Source organism: Hyla sarda, chromosome 4 (assembly GCF_029499605.1).
Source record: "Hyla sarda isolate aHylSar1 chromosome 4, aHylSar1.hap1, whole genome shotgun sequence".
In the NCBI taxonomy this organism is placed as follows: domain Eukaryota; kingdom Metazoa; phylum Chordata; class Amphibia; order Anura; family Hylidae; genus Hyla; species Hyla sarda.
The window spans coordinates 104,589,197-104,610,977 of NC_079192.1; positions in this window are offsets into that span (position 1 = coordinate 104,589,197).

Consider the following 21,781-nt stretch of genomic DNA (forward strand, 5'->3'; position numbering starts at 1 on the left):
TGGGTTTTCCCCAAATTTACATTTTTAAAAGGGGTAATAGGAGAAATTGCCCCCCAAAATTTGCAATCCCATCTCTACCGAGTGTTGAAATACCCCATGTGTGGAAGTCAAGTGCTGCAATGATCAGAAGAGAAGGAGTCACATTTGGCTTTTGGAAAGCAAATTTTGCTGAAATGATTTTCGGGGGGTATGTTGCATTTAGGTAGCCCCTATGGTGCCAGAAAAGTGGATCCCCCCCACATGTGACCCCATTTTTAAACTACACCCCTCACAGAATTTAATAAGGGGTGCAGTGAGCATTTACATCCCACTGGCGTTTGACAGATCTTTGGAACAGTGGGCCGTGCAAATGAAAAGTAAAAATTTTCATTTTCATGGACCCCTGTTCCAAAAATCTGTCAGACACCTGTGGGGCATAAATGCTCACTGCACCCCTATTACATTCCGTGAGGGGTGTTGTTTCCAAAATGTGGGGGGGGGGGGTCCATTGTTCTGGCACTATGGGGGCTTTGTAAACACACATGGCCTTGAATTCTGGAAAAAAATTATTTCCAAAAGCCGAATGGTGCTCCCCCTTTTATGAGCATTGTAGTTCGCCCGCAGAGCACTTTACATCAACATATGGGGTATGTTCTTTCTCAGAAGAAAGTGGGTTACAAATTTTGTGGGGCTTTTTTCCTATTTTCCCTTATGAAAATGAAAAGTTTAGGGTAACACCAGCATTTTAGTTTACATTTTTTTTTAAATTTCCCATCCAACTTTAACAAAAATTCATCAAACACCTGTGGGGTATTAAGGCTCACTATACCCCTTGTTATGTTCCGTGAGGGGTGCAGTTTCCAAAATGGGATCACATGTGGGTATAAATTTTTTTTGCGTTTATGTCAGAACCGCTGTTAAATCAGCCACCCCTGTGAAAATTACCAATATAGGCCTCAAATGTACATAGTGCACTCTCACTCCTGAGCCTTGTTGTGCGTCCGCAGAGCATTTTACACCCACTTATGAGGTGTTTCCGTACTCAGGAAAAATTGCGTTACAAATATTGTAGGTCTTTTTTTTTTCACTTTTTCCTCTTGTGAAAATAAAAAGTATGGGGTAACACCAGCATGTTTGTGTAAAATGTTTTATTTTTTTACACTAACAGGCTGGTGTAGACCCAACTTTTCCTTTTCATAAGGGGTAAAAGGGGAAAAAGACCCCCAAAATTTGTAACGCAATTGCTCCCGAGTACGGAAATACACCATATGGGGCCCTAAACTGTTTCCTTGACATATGACAGGGCTCCGAAGTGAGAGAGCACCATGTGCATTTGAGGACTATATTAAAGATTGCATAGAGGTGGACATAGGGGTATTTTATGCCATTGATTCCCAAGAAGGGTGCCTCCAGCTTTTGCTAAACTCTCAGCATTCCTGGACAGTCAGCGGCTGTCCGGAAATGCTGGGAGTTGTGAGTTTACCGCTAGGAGTTTGAGCTGCGGCGGAAAGTTTGCTGCAGCTCAAACTTGAAGCAGGAAACTCACTGTAAGCCTGCCTGTGTGAATGTACCCTGTACATTCACAATGGGGGGGGGGGGGGGTGAACCTTCAGCTGTTGCAAAACTACAACTCCCAGCATGCATTGACAGACTGTGCATGCTGGGAGTTGTACTTTTGTAACAGCTGAAGGCACAATGTTTGGAAAACCTTCAGTTAGGTTCTGTTACCTAACTCAATATTTTCCAACCAGTGTGCCTCCAGCTGTTGCAAAACTACAACTCCCAGCATGTACTGATCACCGAAGGGCATGCTGGGAGATATAGTTATGCAACAGCTGGAGGTATGCAACTACAACTTCCAGAATGCTGAGACAGCCATTTGCTGTTCGTGCATGCTGGGAGTTGTAGTTTTGCAAGATTTAGAGGGCCATGGTTTAGAAACCACCGCACAGTGATCTTCAAACTGTGGCCCTCCAGATGTTGCAAAACTACAAATCTCAGCATGCCCACACCGCAAACTGCTGTGTGGGCATGCTGGGAGTTTTAGTTTTGCAAGATCTAGAGGGCCACAGTTTAGAGACCACTGCACAGTGATCTCCAAACTTTAGCCCTCCAGCTGTTGCAAAACTACAGATCCCAGCATGCCCAAACAGCTGTCTGGGCATTCTGGGAGTTGTAGTTTTGCAACATCTGGAGGGCTACAGTTTGGAGACCACTCTATGGTGGTCTCCAAACTATAGCCCTCCAGATGTTGCTAGGCAACTCACCAGCTTCCGTAGTCTGCACCAGGGAGCCAGCAGCATGTGATCGCCACCCGCCACTGCCGATGGTAAGTGATCTCCGGCGCCGGATACTGCTGGTTACCCCGTTCTGGCCGGACTACTGCGGGTGGGCAGAATGTGGTAACCAAACTTAAATCCCCCTGCCCCCGATAGCAGGGATAGGAGGGGTGGCACCCCTGCCACCTCACTCCTATCCCTTCAGAGGGATCGGGGGTGTCTTGGACACCCCCAATCACTTTAATTTTTCTGGTCACCGGAGACCCGTATGGTATACCCAGAATCGCTGCAGATCGCCGGTCTGAATTGACATTGTCTCAGGACCCCTCTCGGCGATGTGCCTGGATGCCAGCTGAATGATTTAAGCAGAAATCCCGGTCCAGTCCCCGACCAGCTAGCGCCATGGACCGAAATTCCCAAGGGCGTACCCAGACGCCCTCAGTCCTTAATGACTTTAAAATGGGAGCATATGTATATGCCCACCGTCCTTAAGGGGTTAAGTAGCCTGTAAAATTTGACAGCCAATCTTCTTGATAGGCCAGCAATAGTAGATTGGCGGGGGTTCACTTTAATGAGACAGTGCTGCAGTTCTTTGCATTGCTGGTGCTAAAATTATGGATCCTTTAAACTTCTGATCTATAAGTGTGCCAGAAGTCAGGTCCCCACTGATCTATCGTTGATACACTGCTCAAAAAATAAAGGGAACACTAAGGTAACACATCCTAGATCTGAATGAATGAACTAATCGTATGTTTTACTTTTTTTTTTTACATAGTTGAATGTATCAACAACAAAATCACACAAAAATTATCAATGGAAATCAAATTTATCAACCCATGGAGGTCTGGATATGGAGTCACACTCAAAATCAAAGTGGAAAACCACACTACAGGCTAATCCAACTTTCATGTAATGTCCTTAAAACAAATCAAAATGAGGCTCAGTAGTGTGTGTGGCCTCCACGTGCCCATATGACCTCCCTACAATGCCTGGGCATGCTCCTGATTAGGTGGTGGATGGCCTCCTGGGAGATGTCCTCCCAGACCTGGACTAAAGCATCTTCCAACTCCTGGACAGTCTGTGGTGCAACATGGCGTTGGTGGATGGAGCGAGACATAATGTCCCAGATGTGCTCAATTGGATTCAGGTCTGGGGAATGGGCGGGCCAGTCCATAGCATCAATGCCTTCCTCTTGCAGGAACTGCTGACACACTCCAGCCACATGAGGTCTAGCATTGTCTTGCATTAGGAGGAACTAAGGGCCAACCGCACCAGCATATGGTCTCACAAGGGGTTTGAGGATCTCATCTCAGTACATAATGGCAGTCAGGCTACCTCTGACAAGCACATGGAGGGCTGTGCGGCCCCCCAAAGAAATGCCACCCCACACCATTACTGACCCACCACCAAACCGGTCATGCTGGAGGATGTTGCAGGCAGCAGAACGTTCTCCATGGCATCTTCAGACTCTGTCATGTCTGTCACAAGTGCTCAGTGTGAACCTGCTTTCATCTGTGAAGAGCACAGGGCGCCATTGGCAAATTTGCCAATCTTGGTCTTCTCTGGCAAATGCCAAACGTCCTGCACTTTGTTGGGCTGTAAGCACAACCCCCACATGGAGTCTGTTTCTGACCGTTTGAGTGGACACATGCACAGTCATTTTGCAGGGCTCTACAAAGGCGGAGGTAGCGGTCCTGCTGCTGAATTGTTGCCTTCCTACGGCCTCCTCCAGGTCTCTTGATGTACTGGCCTGTCTCCTGGTAGTGCCTCCATGCTATGGACACTACGCTGACAGACACAGCAAACCTTCTTGTCACAGCTTGCATTGATGTGCCATCCTGGATGAGCTACACTACCTGAGCCACCTGTGTAGGTTGTAGACTCTGTCTCATGCTACCAATAGAGTGAAAACACCGCCAGCATTCAAAAGTGACCAAAACATCAGCCAGGATGCATAGGAACTGAGAAGTGGTCTGTGGTCACCACCTACAGAACCACTCCTTTATTGGGGTGTCTTGCTAATTGCCTATAGTTTCCACCTGTTGTCTGTTCCATTTGCACAACAACATGTGAAATTGATTGTCAATCAGTGTTGCTTCCTGAGTGGACAGTGTGATTTCACAGAAGTGTGATTGGCTTGGAGTTACATTGTGTTGTGTGTTCCCTTTATTTTTTTGAGCAGTGTAGTTTATCCAGAGGATTTGCTATCAATTTTTCTATGATGGTTAACTCCTTTATTTTCTTTTTCGGTAGTCCCGCAGGTAAACTAAAGTTACATAATTTTTTTCATTCCAATTGATGATTGCTCAGGGTCCCAGCAATACTGTAGGAGATTTTGTCAACAACATATTGTAAAATTATTCTGTAAACAAGTAGACATAGGCCAAAATGGAGAACAGCTTTATTTTTCCTTCATACCTATAGCGCTAAATTCATAAGAGACCATTACAAAAGTTTTGAGTGACCAAGAATTTTTCTTGCAGCAAAGTCTATAATTCCTTTTGAGGGTTCGTAGTAAAGACCAAGAGGTTCATTAGACTCTGCTTAACCTATATCGATCTCTCAATGGACCCACTGTCCAAATGTATTCTCATAAAGCATTAAAAAGTTAATAAAATATTGTAATATATTCCACATGTTATACAGGTTACCAAGTAATATTTAATCATGTACTGAATTATAACTGGATTGTTCCACATGTTTACGGCAGAACAAGGTCCTACTCCTCATAAAATGGATGCACGCTCCAATTAATTATTATTTATTAATACATAAATTCTGCTCTTCTGAGGATTTTTTTTAATGTCTCCAATGGTAATATAAAGTTGGCGATAAATTAAGTTTTTTTTGAAGATTTTTTTTTGTGTAATGTATGTCATATGGCATTTGCTTGGCTTCTTTTATGCCAGTAGATAAAGCAAATTCCCTTTGGATTAATTTAGTCCAGTCTTTAGCAGTGATCTTCAGAAGTCAGTCTGCAGTTAAATTGACATACCAAATTAAGCAGAAATTCCTTTTAATGTAGTGATCTTCTCCATGCGTTTTGATGAGCTTTGTCCAAGTACTTCGTCTTTATGAAGGTCTTTAACATCCAAAGCTAAACAATTTATAATATACAGTTTAATAGAAAGGAAAGGGCTCAAAACTCTCTGGAGAAATACGACCTCATAAAAAAGTCTTCAAGTAATTCATATTTGATTGTGGTTTTTTAGCAAAAAATCTAATATTGAACGCCCCCGACTTCTGGTATGGTTTCAATATTGCTGGAATAAACAATTACAGAAGTTTAAATAAACCTTACAATTGGCTGCAATTATCCATTAACCACAATAGGTATTTATCAGCTTCACATATGTGGTATCAAAGCACATAAAGTTGTAAAACAAAGTCACATAGTTAACAAGATTTACAATGGCTTGACAAGTCGGGGCTGTTAAATTTATTTTAAGATTTCTAGGAATATGTTTAAGAATTATATATTGGCAGAATAATGTTTCTGTAAGGAAGTGAAATTAAATGAGAACAATATTTTGATACTATATTATAGTAATTTAAAGCTAATATAGAGCTTGTTATGTTTTCTTATGAAATAAATATAATTTCAATTGGTTTAGAATTTTAACAAATTGTTTATTTTTCAAAAAATGTTTTCCCAATTAAACATAGTGTATACTTTTTGCCAAAGTGATACAAAAGTTAAAAGTCAGTTGCTTTTTGGCAAAACCATGTCAGATAGCCACAAACAATGGGTGTTTGATGAAAAATTGTACAGTGTCTGTATGTACCATGCTTCTAGGGCAATGTTTCCCAACCAGGGTGCCTCCAGATGTTACAAAACTACTTGCATGCCTGGACTGGCCAAGTGAGGTCCAAGTACGGTCCCATATTATTGGCGGGGGCAAGCAGCTTACATGAGATGAGGCATATGTTTTTATTAATTTTTTCGGTAAGATTTAGATTCAATTTTTTTTTAAACCTGATGATATGACTAAAAGAAAAACTGTCTTTGTTGACGCTAGCAACCAATCAGAGCTCAGCTTTTATTTTACAAGAGCAGCTTAAGAAATAAAAACTGAGCCCTGATTGGTTGCTATGTTTGACAAAGCCAGTTTTTTTTCTAAACATTTTTGATTAATTCTTCCTACATATAATTATTATAAATAATTGGTTGCTGTGAGTCAATACTAGTGTAGAACCGTCTCTTAGGGAAGGATAACTCTGTGTGTCCGCTCGTAGTGGCGGATTTACTGCTGTAGTCACAGTGCTTGCTCGTAGCAGATGTGGGAAATCCACTGCTACAAGCGGACACGCAGAGCTACCCAGAAGCTGCATGAAGCTTGCTCTTGTGACTGCCATCGGTGCATCCGCAACATGAAACACGGATGTGCTACGTGTGACCCTACACTTATAGGAGAACTTATAGGCTGTTCACCCACACTGAACTCAGTACACTGGGTTATAGTACGGGTGAACAGGAGTAGAATGAGATATGACTAACAAAAATGTATCAAGTAGTTTAGAAGTTATGGCCCCCTGTAGCTTGAATGCAGAGCACTGCCCACACATTATTTGAATATTTTTTTTCTAATACTTCAAAGCTACCATATTTATCAGAGTATAACACTTACCCTAATTATTCAAAGGAAATTTGGGTAAAAGGTTTTTTACCCAAATATTCTTGTTAAAATAAGGGGGTGTGTAAATGCGTGTATACCCCAAAAAACTCTTTCTGGCCCCGCAGAAGATGCTGCTGTTCAAAGATTTAAAGCGGCCGCTTTAAATCATGCAACTGCAGTGACTTCTGCTGGGCCAGAGTCCCGTCGCTGCCCGATTCCCATGTCCCTCCCCATCCCCGGACTTCATAGTCACCTGTCCTGCGGGCACGCTCCTGCAGGCTCCGTCAGCATACTGCGCTGTCTCTGTGCCCTGCACACTGACAAGTGACGTTGTGTTGAGGACAGCAGGACGCTGCTGAAGCCTGCAGGAGTGCGCCCACAGGACAGGTAAATATGAAAGCAGGGGATGGGGAGGGACATGGGAATCGGCTGCTTTAAATCTTTGAACCACAGTCGCTTCTGCTGGGTCAGAAAGAGTTTATCACAGGCAGATAGACTATAAGCTTAAATTTTTTGTTTAAAAAATGTGTGTTATACGCTGATAAATACGGTATTTATGTAAAATGTTGTTTGTGGCTGAGCTACTTTTCTGGCTGAGGAATACCTCCTACCGCTACCCTTTATAAATGGGATCCTTTTAACTTTGCATCAAACATATATAAACAGATGTGCTTTGCTGTCTGTGTTTTTAAGTCTGTCCCTTACAGCAGTGGTCCAGGCATACTGTGAGTTGTAGTTTTGCAACACCTGAAGGTCATTAGTTCTGAAGCCACTGCCCTACAAAATGGATAGGAAAAACATTTCTATATAAGGCTTTGTTCACACGGCAGAATTTCTGTGGTAGAATTCAGCCAGAAATACCGTCAGAATTTAAAGGGGTATTCTGGGCAAAAACATTTTATCCCCTATCCAAAGGATAGGGGAAAAGATGTCTGATTGCAGGGGGCCCGCTGCTGAGACCCCCTGCGATCTCTCTGCAGCACCCACATGGAATTCTATGCGGGTGCTGAATCTCCAGTTTCGGAAACCTTAGAAACCATAGACATGAATGGAGGGGGCATGGCGTGACATCACGTCCCCAGTCCTGGAAACCTGGATGCTTCCGAAACTGGAGATTCAGTACCCTCATAGAATGCGGGTGCTGCAGGGAGATCGCGGGGGTCTCAGCAGCAGTCCCCCTGCAATCAGATATCTTATCCCCTATCCTTTAGATAGGGGATAAAATGTTTTTGCCCGGAATACCCCTTTAAAGCCCATTATGTTTAATGGGATTCCGCTGTCCCATTCACTCAGCGGAATATCCTCGGTTCTAAATTTTAAAGGGTATTCTGCCCACAAACATCTTATCCCCTGTCCAAAGGATAGGGATAAGATGTCTGATTGCGGGGGTCCCGTGGCTGGGTCCCCCTGCGATCTCTGTGCAGCACCTGTGCTGAACCCAGCATTCTAAACAGTGTGTTTAGAACGCTGGGTTTGGGTGGCCGGAGACGTGACATACCATGCCGGGTGCTGTATGGGTGCTGCACAAAGATTGCAGGGGTTCCCAGTGGTGGGACCCATGCAATCCTTTGGATAGGGGATAAGATGTCTGTAGGCACAATATCTTTTTAAAGACCTGTCTTTAAATTTAGCAGAATTGCGGTTGAATTCCCATTGAACTCAATGGGGCTTGAATTTTGGCAGAATTCTGTGTTTAGAAAACACAGAAATTCTGCCGAAATTCTGCTTTAATTTCGCAATTCTGCAATTCCGCTCAGCAAGCTTTGTGTGTCATTGTGAAAATTCTGCCATTTAAACATAGTCTAAGGATCATTTGCTTTCTGCAATATTTAAAGACTTGTTTTTAAATTATGCAGAATTGTGGGCGGAATCCCATTGGCTTCAACAGGGCTTGAATTTTGGCAGAATTCTGTGTTCAGATATCTCAGTTCAGTTAAAATTCCTGCAGAATTCCGCAATTCCATTCAGCAAGCTCTGCTGTTCGGAAATTTTACAGAATTGTGGAAATTCCTCTATTTAAACATAACCTAAGGATACTTTTGCTTCTGTTGTTTCAGGTGTGGCACTTTTGTGTTATCTTTTGCTACTTGTGTGTTGTGGCATCAAGGGACTTTTGATCTGATTATTACAGACCAGCGTTCACAGCAAATGATGAGAAATGATATAATCTTTCCGAGGGAAGTACAACATTAGCTAAGTTAAGCATTAACATAAAACTTCTATGAAATTTCATTGAGGTTTGTCGACGTGTTTTTCATTTTGCCTGTCCCCGTGACCTTCTGGGAATAGAGACATAAGAGAGAACCAGGGTGGAGTGTCTAGAGAAGAGATTATATAAATCACCCTCAGCTTCTTAGTAAGACCCACATTTCCAAGGTCAAGTGTAAGAGGGCCACATCTCACCTCTAATGAAATCATTTAGACTCCGAGCGCTGTGACATTTCAGATATATTGAACACTCTTAGTATATTTAGGCCCATATGAGAGAGGTCAGCTTCTAGGTCCAAAACATAAATTATTGGCAGAAGGGTTTTTCCCCATTCTCGGTTCTATTTTACGAATGAGTTACAACTTATACGAGAAGCTAATTCCATCTAATTTTTCTTTCAGACCAGGTTTTTTAATATCAAAATATTTAATTAAAACCTTGCAGAGGTTGAGACTTTATATTACATTTTTATTTATTATTATGTGCTCACCTTTACAAACCTATGCTTAAAGCACACTTGCTTTTTTTTCCCCCCGGCTTTATTAAATTCATCTCGATTCAGCCAAGTAGTGGTTGAATATCTATAAATAAAATCTATCGGAGTGATTAAAAGTGACATTGTCAAAAATACAGGTTTTATAGGTTTGTTGCCAGTTTTAGTCCGGGTAAGGTTCATTTTCCTTTGACGCTAGGCCTATGAACAAAACCAGTTCATTCCCAAGCAGAGTACCAAAGTGTGTGGATAGCATTTAGGTCATGTTCACATGACTGACTTTGTTTGCAAATTCACAAAAAGCTCTGCCAGCACTAGGGCCACTTGGTAATGCTCCATCTCCATAGACGGCAATGCATTTCCAAGTGGACTCTGCAGAAAGAACTGACATGCCAATTCTTTCCACGGAGGCCGGAATATGGATTTCCGCTACAGATGTTTTTGCAGCAACAAGTGACAGCTGACTACCACCACAGATGACACAGGCACTGCTTGTAAGCCTGTGTAATTCCATGGGTGTAACTGTATTCCATTTGAAGGAAGTGGACATACCGTTACACTCATTTGTAGGAAGGGGTTAAATAGCGAGCAGAATTTTTGGGAAATTAAAGGGGTTTTGCTACCGCAGACACTTATCCCTTATCATGGACCATTATGGCTTACTGTGATGATGAGAATGGGACTCCTGAAGCTCCCATTTGAATAGAGAGGCAGTGCACATACTTGACCAACATTTCATTTAGTGCCAAAGATAGCCAAGCTGTTTACTATGGAATAAGTGTCCATGGTGGCCAAACCCGTCAATTTAAAAAGGTCATACATTGACAAAGTTCACTATAATATACACTACAAATGTCCAACTTTTTGAGTTAAAGGGGTACTCCGGTGGAAAACAATTTATTTTATATTAACTGGCTCCCGAAAGTTAAACATTGTTTGTAAATTGCTGTTATTAAATAAACTTAATCCTTCCAGTACTTACCAGTTGTTGTATACTATAGAGGAAGTTAAGTTTTTCTTCTCTGTCTGACAACAGTGCTCTCTGCTGACACCTTCCATGTCAGGAGCTGTCCAGAGTAGGAACAAATACCCATATCAAACCTCTCCAGCTCTAGACAGTTCCTGACACGGACAGAGGTGTCAGCAGAGAGCACTGTGGTCAGACTGAAAAGAACTACACAAGTTGTGGAGCACACCGCAGCTGATAAGTACTGGAAGGATAATGATTTTTTAATAGAAGTAATTTACAAATTTTTCCCACTGGAGTACCCCATTTAAATGCATCTCTTTTATCCCTGAAAGATAAACAAATGTTTACAGAATAGAGTTAATTGATTTTCCAAAATGCAAATCACTCTCTCTATGAACCTCAAACCATGCAAGTCAATGGCAGCAATTCTAATCTTATAATAATGATGATGATAATAAGATAAGAATCCTAATCATAACATTTATTTATATGGTGTTTATAATACACTTTATAATACAGAGCATACATGAACAAACAATAGCAGACATTACAATCTAAATAAAATAAGTGAGGACCCTGCTCACAAGAGCTTGCAATCTATGTGGAAATAGGGACGATACTAGAGGTAAAGAGTATTTGATATACAGTATGATCCAGCTAATTTCCTTGCAGATTGGGTAGTACACAAAACTGCATGAGCTATTAACCAGCCAATACTGTATCTGTGTAGGTACCGATGGCCCTAGACATTGTGATTTAAAGGGGTACTCCAGAGATGCATAAAATATTTTAAAATCAACTGGTGTCAAAAAGTTATACAGGTTTGTACATATGTATTAAAAAAAATGAGTGTACTCCAGAGGAAGTGCTCTCTGCTGACACTTCTGTCCATGTCAGGAACTGTACAGAGCAGGAGAGGTTTTGCTATGGGGATTTGCTCCTTCTCTGGACAGTTCCTGACATGGACAAAGGTGTCAGCAGAGAGCACTCTGGTCAGACTGGAATAAACTACACAATTTCCTCTGAAGCATACAGCAGCTCATAAGTACTGGAAGGATTAAGATTTTTAAATATAAGTAATTTACAGATCTGTATAACTTGCTGGCCCCAGTGGATATGAAAACTTTTTTTTTGTTCCTCTAAAGTACCCCTTTAACACTTTAGGCTCCACTGCTGAACAGCCAATGTAAGGGGGCAGAAATCACTTTACTGTCTACATATGTCTATGGATGTATCTGCTACTGCAGCTCAGCCCTATCACTTCAGCTGAGGATACTCTACGGTCTGTACTCAGGCCAGATCAGTAACTTGAGGATTTCTTTCATCCTAGAATAACTTGTACCTGACTTCTAAGTAAAACAATATTGCTTTTCTTATGGAAAAGAACATTCTTTTATGACTGCTTCAGAGAGTCCACTAACCTATGTTCCTACATTAGCATGTCTGATATGTGACTGACTTGATCTATTTTAATGGATTTGCTTCTATTGAAAATGTTCAGACCCTGCTGCAGTTTCACATTTCATTTGCAGTGTCTTCTGCCGGGTGTTAAGAGTGTTAAACATTTTATGAAGAGCCCCATAAATCAGCTGACACCCCGGCCTCATAGAGCCAGATGAGCTGGTATCATCTATCTGTAATAAAATGCAACTAGTATAATTCAGATTGCGCCTGGCTTACAGCAGAACACTCATGACATAGGTATCCTGGCCGCAGATGGAGGAATTATGTCATGTAACTGCTGGGAGTGTCAGGGTATGAAAAGAGGGAAGGGAACTGGTTAAATAAGAGCATGGAATCGCAGTCTTGCAAAGAGATTGTGCTCTTCTGTTTAACATGACTGATCTTTATGAGAAATATACGATGTTGGCTACACTAGGAGAAATGCTTCCTTTAGTGTTTTGAAGTGGTACTCAGGTGGAAAACTGTTTCTTTTTTTTTTTTTTTCAAGTCAACTGGTTCCAGAAAGTCAAACAGATTTGTAAATTACTTCTATTAAAAATTCTTAATTCTTCCAGTACTTATCAGCTGCTCTATACTAAGGAAGAGGAAGTTGAGTTGTTCTTTCCAGTCTGACCACAGTGCTCTCTACTGACACCTCTGTCTGTTCCAGGAACTGTCCAGAGTAGGAGCAACTCCTCATAGCAAACTTATCCTGCTCTGGACAGTTCCTTACATCAGAGAGCAATGTGGTCAGACTAAAACCATTTTGTCGCACAATGATTTTTTTTTCCATTTCGCCATAGATTTTTGGGTAAAATGTCTGATTTCATTACAAATTAGAATTGGTGGTGCAAAAAATATAAATATAAAGGTAAGGAGGAAAAAACTAAAGTGCAAAAACTGAAAAACCTCGGGTCCTTAAGGGGTTAATTTTTAAAAAATCCTTTTTTGAGGACCCATTCTGGTGACTCGAGTATCGAGCTAGTTGTCCTCCACGAGACGAGCTACCACCTGCTCCAGGCCCTGCCTCTCAGCGCCCCCTGACTGTGAAACTGCAAATTTTTTATTTAATCATTTATGGTTCATTGTTATCGCTCTAACCTGTTTCATTGGATTATTATGGTAATTCCACAGGTAATATATGACAACAACCATAGGGCCTCAGTCTTGAAAAGATTACATAGAATTTTATTTTTATTTTAATTGAAGATTTTTAGAGATGAGTGAAGTTACAGTGATTCGATTCGTCACAAACTTCTCGGCTCGGCAGTTGCTGACTTTAGCCTGCATAAATTAGTTCAGCTTTCAGGTGCTCTGGTGGGCTAGAGAGTCTCCTAGGACTGTATCCACCTTTTCCAGCCCACCGGAGCACCTGAAAGCTGAATTAATTTATGCAGGCTAAAGTAAGCAACTGCCGAGCCGAGAAGTTCATAACTAATCAAATCACTGTGACTTCGCTCATCTCTTAAGACGTTGAATAGATTCATAGGTTTAATGTCCCGGATGCCCGAAGCGTTTACTTTGAACTAATACTGTATGACCAAAAAAACAATATAACAGGGAGCCACATGGCGGCACAATGACAGAGCCAAGAGGTGTCAGCAGCCCGACGAGACCATAGGGCCTCCCAATTGAAAAGATTAAAGATATTTTTTAACATTTAAATTAAAGATTTTAAATAGATTAACATTTTAAAAGTTTAATTTAATGTGGAGACCATATGGTGGCAGAATGATGCAGCCTGGAGGTGGCAGCAGCATGAGAAGACCATATAGTGGCAGAATGACCCAGCCTGGAGGTGGCAGCAGCCTGACGAGACCATAGGGCCTCATAATCGAAAAGATTAAAGATAATTTCAAAAATTTTAATTGAAGATTTCAAATAGATTAACATAAAATGTTTTAATTAACGTGCCAGCAGCATGAGGAGACCCCATGGCCACAGTGTGTCTGGGTCCTCTGTCTCATCTTCCTCATCACCCTGTAGCTTGACAGCCTGCTCCTCCTCTCCTTTCAGATGACTATAAAAATCACCCATTTTGCAAAACCTTGCCTGTACTCCACTGTCCTCCTCCCCTTCCCCTCTTTATCCTCCTCCTCTTCCAGTTCAGCCTCCACAGGGCTCATGTAGCCGTGAGATGTAGGTGCCACGTCTCCAGTGCCCTGACCAGCCATCGTTTCCAACACATGTTGTAGTAGATGAAGCAGTGGAATTACGTAGTTCCTCCCATAATCCTGGCAACTGACTAATAATGTGGCTTCCTCAATGGGCTGGAGAAAATTGTAGGTGTCACGTATGAGCTGCCACTGGTTGACATTGAAGTTATACAGGGGACTCCCCCTATCCACTTGGATCATCAAGAAATCGGTGATTGCTTTTCTCTGTTCGTATAGTCGGTCCAACATATGGAGGGCTATATGCCAACGTGTGGAAACGTCACAAATCAGACTATGTTGGGGGATGCCGTTCTGACGCTGCAGCTCAAGGAGGGTGTGCATTGAGGTGTACGAGTGGCTGAAGTGCATGCAAAGTTTCCTTCCCATTGTTAGGATGTCTTGCAGATGGGGAGAACACTTCAGAAACCGCTTGACAACCAGATTACACACATCTGCCATGCATGACGCATGGCTCAGGCTTCCTTGTCGCAGCGCAGACAAGATGTTCTTCTCGTTGTCGGTCACCATGGTTCCAATTTCCAGTTTTCGTGGAGTAAGTCATGAATTGATTTCTTGATGAATCACTTTTAGCAGTTCCTCCCCTGTGTGACTACTTTCCCCAAGGCATCAGCAGCATCAGGAGTCCTGAAGGAGACCAGATGATAGAGTGGGGTGGCGGGTGTTAATACCAGTACCTGGTGATGAAGGTGGGTGAAAGAAGGAGAACTTGGCATCAGTAGTGTGGCATCAGGAGAGTGGATCAGAATAGTAAGGAAGGAAGGAAGGAAGAAGAAAACGGTCTCTTTTGTTAAAGTGTTGGTGTGCACAAGTAAGTATTGAGAATATGCTTTACGTAAAACGTAACTTTTAATATTGTTCTTAGGATGAAATATATGGACCCCAAATTTTTTCAAATCTAACAAAAGGAAAAGTGTGTGTGGTGTCCTGGTACCGTATCCTATCCGGTACCTTTTATTGTGGGTCCCCATAGCCAGAGTCCATAGGACGTCGAGGTCCCAATTGTCTAGTTCACCCCTAGTCACCTCTCATCCAGTTGGTAATTGTCCAGTAACCACTTAGGATTTGGATGTATAAGATTGTATAAATGTAAATAAATAGTTAATTACCTGGCCATAGCGTAGCAGGACCTGCGGGTCACGTAGTCGGGTGAACTCTATGGTATTTCTGCTTGAGGACCTTTGGAGGTCCTTGTGACGTAGTCAATCCCATTACACTGTGTAACAGTGAGTGACAGGTGTTCGGACCAATCAGATTAGCCCTGTCCCCTGCTCATATAAGGGAACGGCAGCCATGTTCTCGCTCTCTTGTTCCTGTGCAAGCAAGCAAGAAGCATCTGTGCTGCTGAGATCAGTGAGTCTAGGCCTGAAGCTTGCGGCGACGGCCGATAACTTCTAATTTCTGAGTGTATCAATCCCCACGCACTCTGCAGGATCACCGGACCTTATCTATCCCCTAAATCCGAACGGATCTGCAATAACTACCCTAAATTCAGAGACTTTTAATATCATTCAAGGTCCGCAACAATTGTCAGTCATTGAGGTATATAGAGACTTTTTGCCTGAGACTGTCATTATTCATTGGATGTGCTGCAAGCACTTAAGTAAAGTTTGTTCAAGTTCAAGTTCAAGTACCTTGTGGACCTTCAGTCATTTAATTACATGCACCTATCGTTTCTGGGAAGGGCGACGATAGGCCGGAGAATTACCTCAGCATACTAGCCCCCAGCCTGGCATCCCAAACTATAGGGTTAACATTAACTCCTTATCTACTACAACATCCCAACTACCCTACACCCCCCAAGGAATACCACATGTGCAAAAAACACCATGTGCCACCTGAACCACCAAGTATTGATGTGATGCAAAGACCTCTAAAAGGTGGAAGGGAATTACTTATGGTCCATTGTAACCGGCGGGGGTAAAAACTTACCCTGTAAGGCCTTACTCTCGCCCTAATAATTCCCTTTTTGGCAAGTGTTACTTGCCCTAAAAAGGGTGGCCCCACACAGGAACCTCTCCCCATTGCCACCTTAACTCCTTAAGGACGTAGGGCGTACCTGTACGTCCTACGCCCGGTCCCGGTGTTTAAAACGGGGTCACGCCGTGACCCCGCATCACACCAGGTCGGTCCCAGCTGCTAATCATAGCCGGGACCCTGGGCTAACAGCACGCAGCATCGATTGTTGTGCCGCGCGCTGTTAACCCTTCAGACGCGGCGATGAAAGTTGACCGCCGCGTCTGAAAGCGAAAGTAAACGCTTCCCGGCAGCTCAGTCGGGCTGATCGGGACATCGCGATAAAATCGCAATGTTCCAATCAGCTGGGATGCAGGTGGAGGTCTCCTTACCTGTCTCCGCAGCGTCCGATCATCGATTGATTGCTCCAAGCCTGAGCTACAGGCTTGAGCAATCAAGCTCCTATCACACTGATCCGTGCAAAGTTATGGCTTTGCAGGGATCAGCATAGGAGATCAGTGTGTGCAGTGTTATAGGTCCCTATGGGAGCTATAACACTGCAAATAAAATGCGAAAAAAAAGTTAACAAAGGTCATTTAACCCATTCCCTAATACAACTTTGAATCCCCCCCCCTTTTCGAATAAAAAAAAAACTTTGTAAATAAAAATAAACATGTGGTATCGCCGCGTGCAGAAATGTCCGAACTATAAAAATATATTGTTAATTAAATCTCACGGTCAATGGCGTGCGCGCAAAAAAATTCCAAAGTCTAAAATAGTGTATTTTTGGTCCCTTTTTATATCATGAAAAAATTAATAAAAAGTGATCAAAAAGTCCAATTAATACAAAAATGATACCGATAAAAACTTCAGAACACGGCACAAAAAATTAGCCCTCATGCCGGCTCGTACGCAGAAAAATAAAGATGAGAATTTTTAACATATACATTTTCCTGCATGTAGTTATGATTTTTTCCAAAGTACGACAATATCAAACCTATATAAGTAGGGTATCATTTTAATCGTATGGACCTACAGAATAAAGATAAGGTGTTATTTTTACCGAAAAATGAACTGCGTAGAAACGGAAGCCCCCAAAATTTACTAAAGGAAATTTTTTCTTCAATTTTGTCGCACAATTAATTTTTTTTCCGTTTCGCCGTGGATTGTTGGGTGAAATGACTAATGTCACTGCAAAGTAGAATTGGTGGCGCAAGAAATAAGCCATCATATGGAATTTATTTGCAAAATTGTTGCTGTCTAAGCTCTAGACATTTTTTGGATATCTGCCACTGCAGTTTTTGAGCCAAAGCCAGAAGTGGATCCATAAAGGAGAAGAAGTGTAAGTCCTTCCTTTATATGTCCTATTCCTTTTCAATACATTTCTGGCTTTGGCTCAAAAACTGAAGTGGTAGTATTCCAAAAACTGCCAGAAAAAAAACCAAGTGGAAACTAAGCCTAAGTCCTTCCTGGGTATGGCTCAAATAAATAAACTAAAAAGTGCAGCAAATTTTCAAAATATTCTCTCTTACACCAACCTAATGACAGATTTTCTAAAATGTATGTAAGTAAATTTTAATCTTAGTTCAATAAAAATGAATGCACTTTTCTGATACACTTAGGGTTTCAATTCATCAAAAATTATATATTGGCATGAGGCCAGTTAATGGAAATTTTTTTTGTTTATATGCCCAGCTTGATCTTAATCATGGGCAACTGACACATGAGCCATTGAGGTAAAAGAGGAGCAGCACTGTATTATGATACATTTAACCCCTTAACGACGCAGGACGTATATTTACGTCCTGCGTCGGCTCCCGCGATAGGAAGCTGGATCGCACCGCGATCCCGCATCATATCGCATCGGTCCCGGCACTCATCAACGGCCGGGACCCGTGGCTAATACCACACATCGCTGATCGCGGCGATGTGCGGTATTACCCCTTTAGAAGCGGCGGTCAAAGCTGACCGCCGCTTCTAAAGTTGGGCTGTTCGGGACCGCCACGGTGAAATCACGGCATCCCGAACAGCTTACAGGACACCGGGAGGGCTTTTACCGGCCTCCTCGGTGTCCGATCGACGAATGACTGCTCCGTGCCTGAGATCCAGGCAGGAGCAGTCATGCGCCGATAACACTGATAACACGTCAATGATCTGTGCAAGAGATCAGTGTGTGCAGTGTTATAGGTCCCTATGGGACCTATAACACTGCAAAAAAAATATTAAAAAAGTGTTAATAAAGGTCATTTAACCCCTTCCCTAATAAAAGTTTGAATCACCCCCCTTTTCCCATAATAAAAATAAAACATATGTGGTATCGCCGCGTGCATAAATGTCCGAACTATAAAAATATATCATTAATTAAACCGCATGGTCAATGGCGTACGCGCAAAAAAATTCCAAAGTCAAAAATAGCGTATTTTTGGTCACTTTTTATATCATTAAAAAATGAATAAAAAGTGATCAAAAAGTCCGATCAAAACAAAAAAACATAACGATAAAAACTTCAGATCACGGCGCAAAAAATGAGTCCTCATACCGCCCTGTACGTGGAAAAATAAAAAAGTTATAGGGGTCAGAAGATGACATTTTTAAACGTATAAATTTTCCTGCATGTAGTTATGATTTTTTCCAGAAGTACTACAAAATCAAACCTATATAGGTAGGGTATCTGTATAACTGTATGGACCTACAGAATAATGATAAGGTGTAATTTTTACCGAAATATGCACTGCATAGAAACGGAAGCCCCCAAAAGTTACAAAATGGCGTTTTTTCTTCGATTTTGTCGCACAATGATTTTTTTTCCGTTTCGCCGTGAATTTTTGGGTAAAATGACTAATGTCACTGCAAAGTAGAATTGGTGACGCAAAAAATAAGCCATAATATGGATTTTTAGGTGGAAAATTGAAAGGGTTATGATTTTTAAAAGGTAAGGAGGAAAAAACGAAAGTGCAAAAACTGAAAAACCCTGAGTCCTTAAGGGGTTAAAGGAGTATTCTAGGATTTTTGAATGTAAGACAGTGGCAGCAAAGTTAGTCCAGTGACTAATATACTTTGCTTACCTGTGATTGTGTCTATTATCAAATTTCTTTGTCTTTCTTTTCCCTGGAAGTACATTACTGTATATACTCGAGTATAAGCCGACCCGAGTATAAGCCGAGACCCCTAATTTCAACCCAAAATCCCAGGAAAAGTTATTGACTCGAGTATAAGCCTAGGGTGGGAAATACCTCATCCCCCCCTGTCATCATCCAGACCCGTCATTAACATCCTCATCATCATCCCCTTGTCATCATCCCACACATCCCCCCTTCATCATCCCCTTGTCATCATCCCACACATCCCCCCTTCATCATCCCCTTATCATCCCACACATCCCCCCTTCATCATCCCCTTGTCATCATCCCACACATCCCCCCTTCATCATCCCCTTATCATCCCACACATCCCCCCTTCATCATCCCCTTATCATCCCACACATCCCCCCTTCATCATCCCCTTATCATCCCACACCCCCCCCCCCTTCATCATCCCCACCCCCCTTCATCATCCCCACACCCCCCCTTCATCATCCTCTTCTCATCATTCGCCCTCAGTGGTCTTCAACCTGCGGACCTCCAGAGGTTTCAAAACTACAACTCCCAGCAAGCCCGGGCAGCCATCGGCTGTCCGGGCTTGCTGGGAGTTGTAGTTTTGAAACCTCCGGAGGTCCGCAGGTTGAAGACCACTGCGGCCTTCAACATCATCCAGCCCCCTCTCACCCCCTTTAGTTCTGAGTACTCTCCTCAGGTCCGGTCCTGCAGGGCTGTCCGGTGAGGAGGTGGTCCGGTGGGGAGGTGGTCCGGGCTGCTATCTTCACCGGGTGCGCCTCTTCTCCGCGCTTCCGGCCCGGAATAGAGGCGTTGCCTTAACAATGACGCAGAAGTACGCTGGCAATGAACGCACCTCTGCGTCGTTGTCACGGCAACGTGACTATTCTGAGGCCGGGCCCGAAGCGCTTAGAAGAGGCGCCCCCGGTGAAGATAGCAGCCCGGAACACTATCCCACCGGACCACCTCCTCACCGGACAGTCCTGCAGGACCGGACCAGCGCCGAGCGGAGGTGAGTACTCAGAACTAAAGGGGGTGAGAGGGGGCTGGATGATGTTGAAGGCCGCAGTGGTCTTCAACCTGCGGACCTCCGGAGGTTTCAAAACTACAACTCCCAGCAAGCCCGGACAGCCGATGGCTGCCCGGGCTTGCTGGGAGTTGTAGTTTTGAAACCTCTGGAGGTCCGCAGGTTGAAGACCACTGCGGGTGGGGGAGTTCACTCGAGTATAAGCCGAGGGGGGTGTTTTCAGCACGAAAAATCGTGCTGAAAAACTCGGCCTATACTCGAGTATATACGGTACCTCCATTTTACAGGTTGTTGTCTCGGACCTTTCCCAGCTTGCTTTACAGACCAAGACAATACATCACAAGTCAAGTGCTGAAAAAGGGCTTGGATGCTTTGTCTGTTGTGTATTAAGCCAGCCTCATGATGACGTCACCGCCCCACATGTGCGTGTATTCATCATCACTCAGATCCACAGCTTGTGTGTCAGGTGATGTCAGGCAAGTCATATCATCAAAGGGAGTGACTGTGCTGCAATTAGCGGGGATACTGATGCGTGGGCGGGAAATAACTCACCTTTCACCTTAAAACAAAGGATCCTGGGGATTGTAGTCTGAAGGAGGCCATGGAAACCAGAACCAAGTTCCCAAAAACAAGCCAGTAGCCTGATGGGGGACACAGGATATAGCCATTTTCCACCAACACAAGCACAGATTGCTGTATGACACTTAATTACTAAAGTCACCTTATATTGGATAACTCGTTTAACCAATAAAATTTATAGATTTTACAAAAATCTAGAAACTCTCCTTTAAGAAATTTTAAACAGAAATACAGTATAAAATATATAGATGCTGTAGATCATTGATACGGGAAGAAATATTTGCATGACTAGATAATGTGTACACAGATGCTTCTTTCTAATAAGTTGAGCAGCTGGCATTGACGCCACTATTTATCATTACAAAAAATGCTCTGTATCGCCAGGTCTTGACCTTCAGTCTTCTCACTCTGTCTTCCAGTTCTTGATGCCATGGTTCTAAAAAAACATCAGATGGCATAACTTTATCATGATGCCTTCTATTCTAAGATATGGGCACTGATGGCATTGGAAGCTGAGAAGAACAAAACCTTTTTCTTAAAGCCAAAAGCTAATGGGCAATACCTCTTGCTGAGATCCCCTCTTAATGGAATCTTGCTTCTATCGAGGGGTAGGAACATAAAAAATATAAAGAAGAACAAATCAACAACTTTGCAGTGGATGAAGAATGGAAGAGAATGAAAAAGTTTACTAATTTCCCTATAACCTAATTCAGAATTTCCCTGCACATAGCATACTATTCATTCACATTGCTTTACAATGCTATAGCACAGCATTGAACAGTGTATGTAATAGAAAGATGTTAATAAATGGGAAAAAGCCCTTCTCTAATAAAAGTTTAAATCACTTTATTTTCCCCTTTTTGAAAATAAAATAATGTAAACAAAAATAAACATAAACATATATGGTATTCTTGCATGGGGAAATGGTTTAATTATTAAAATATAATGTTGATGAAACCACAAG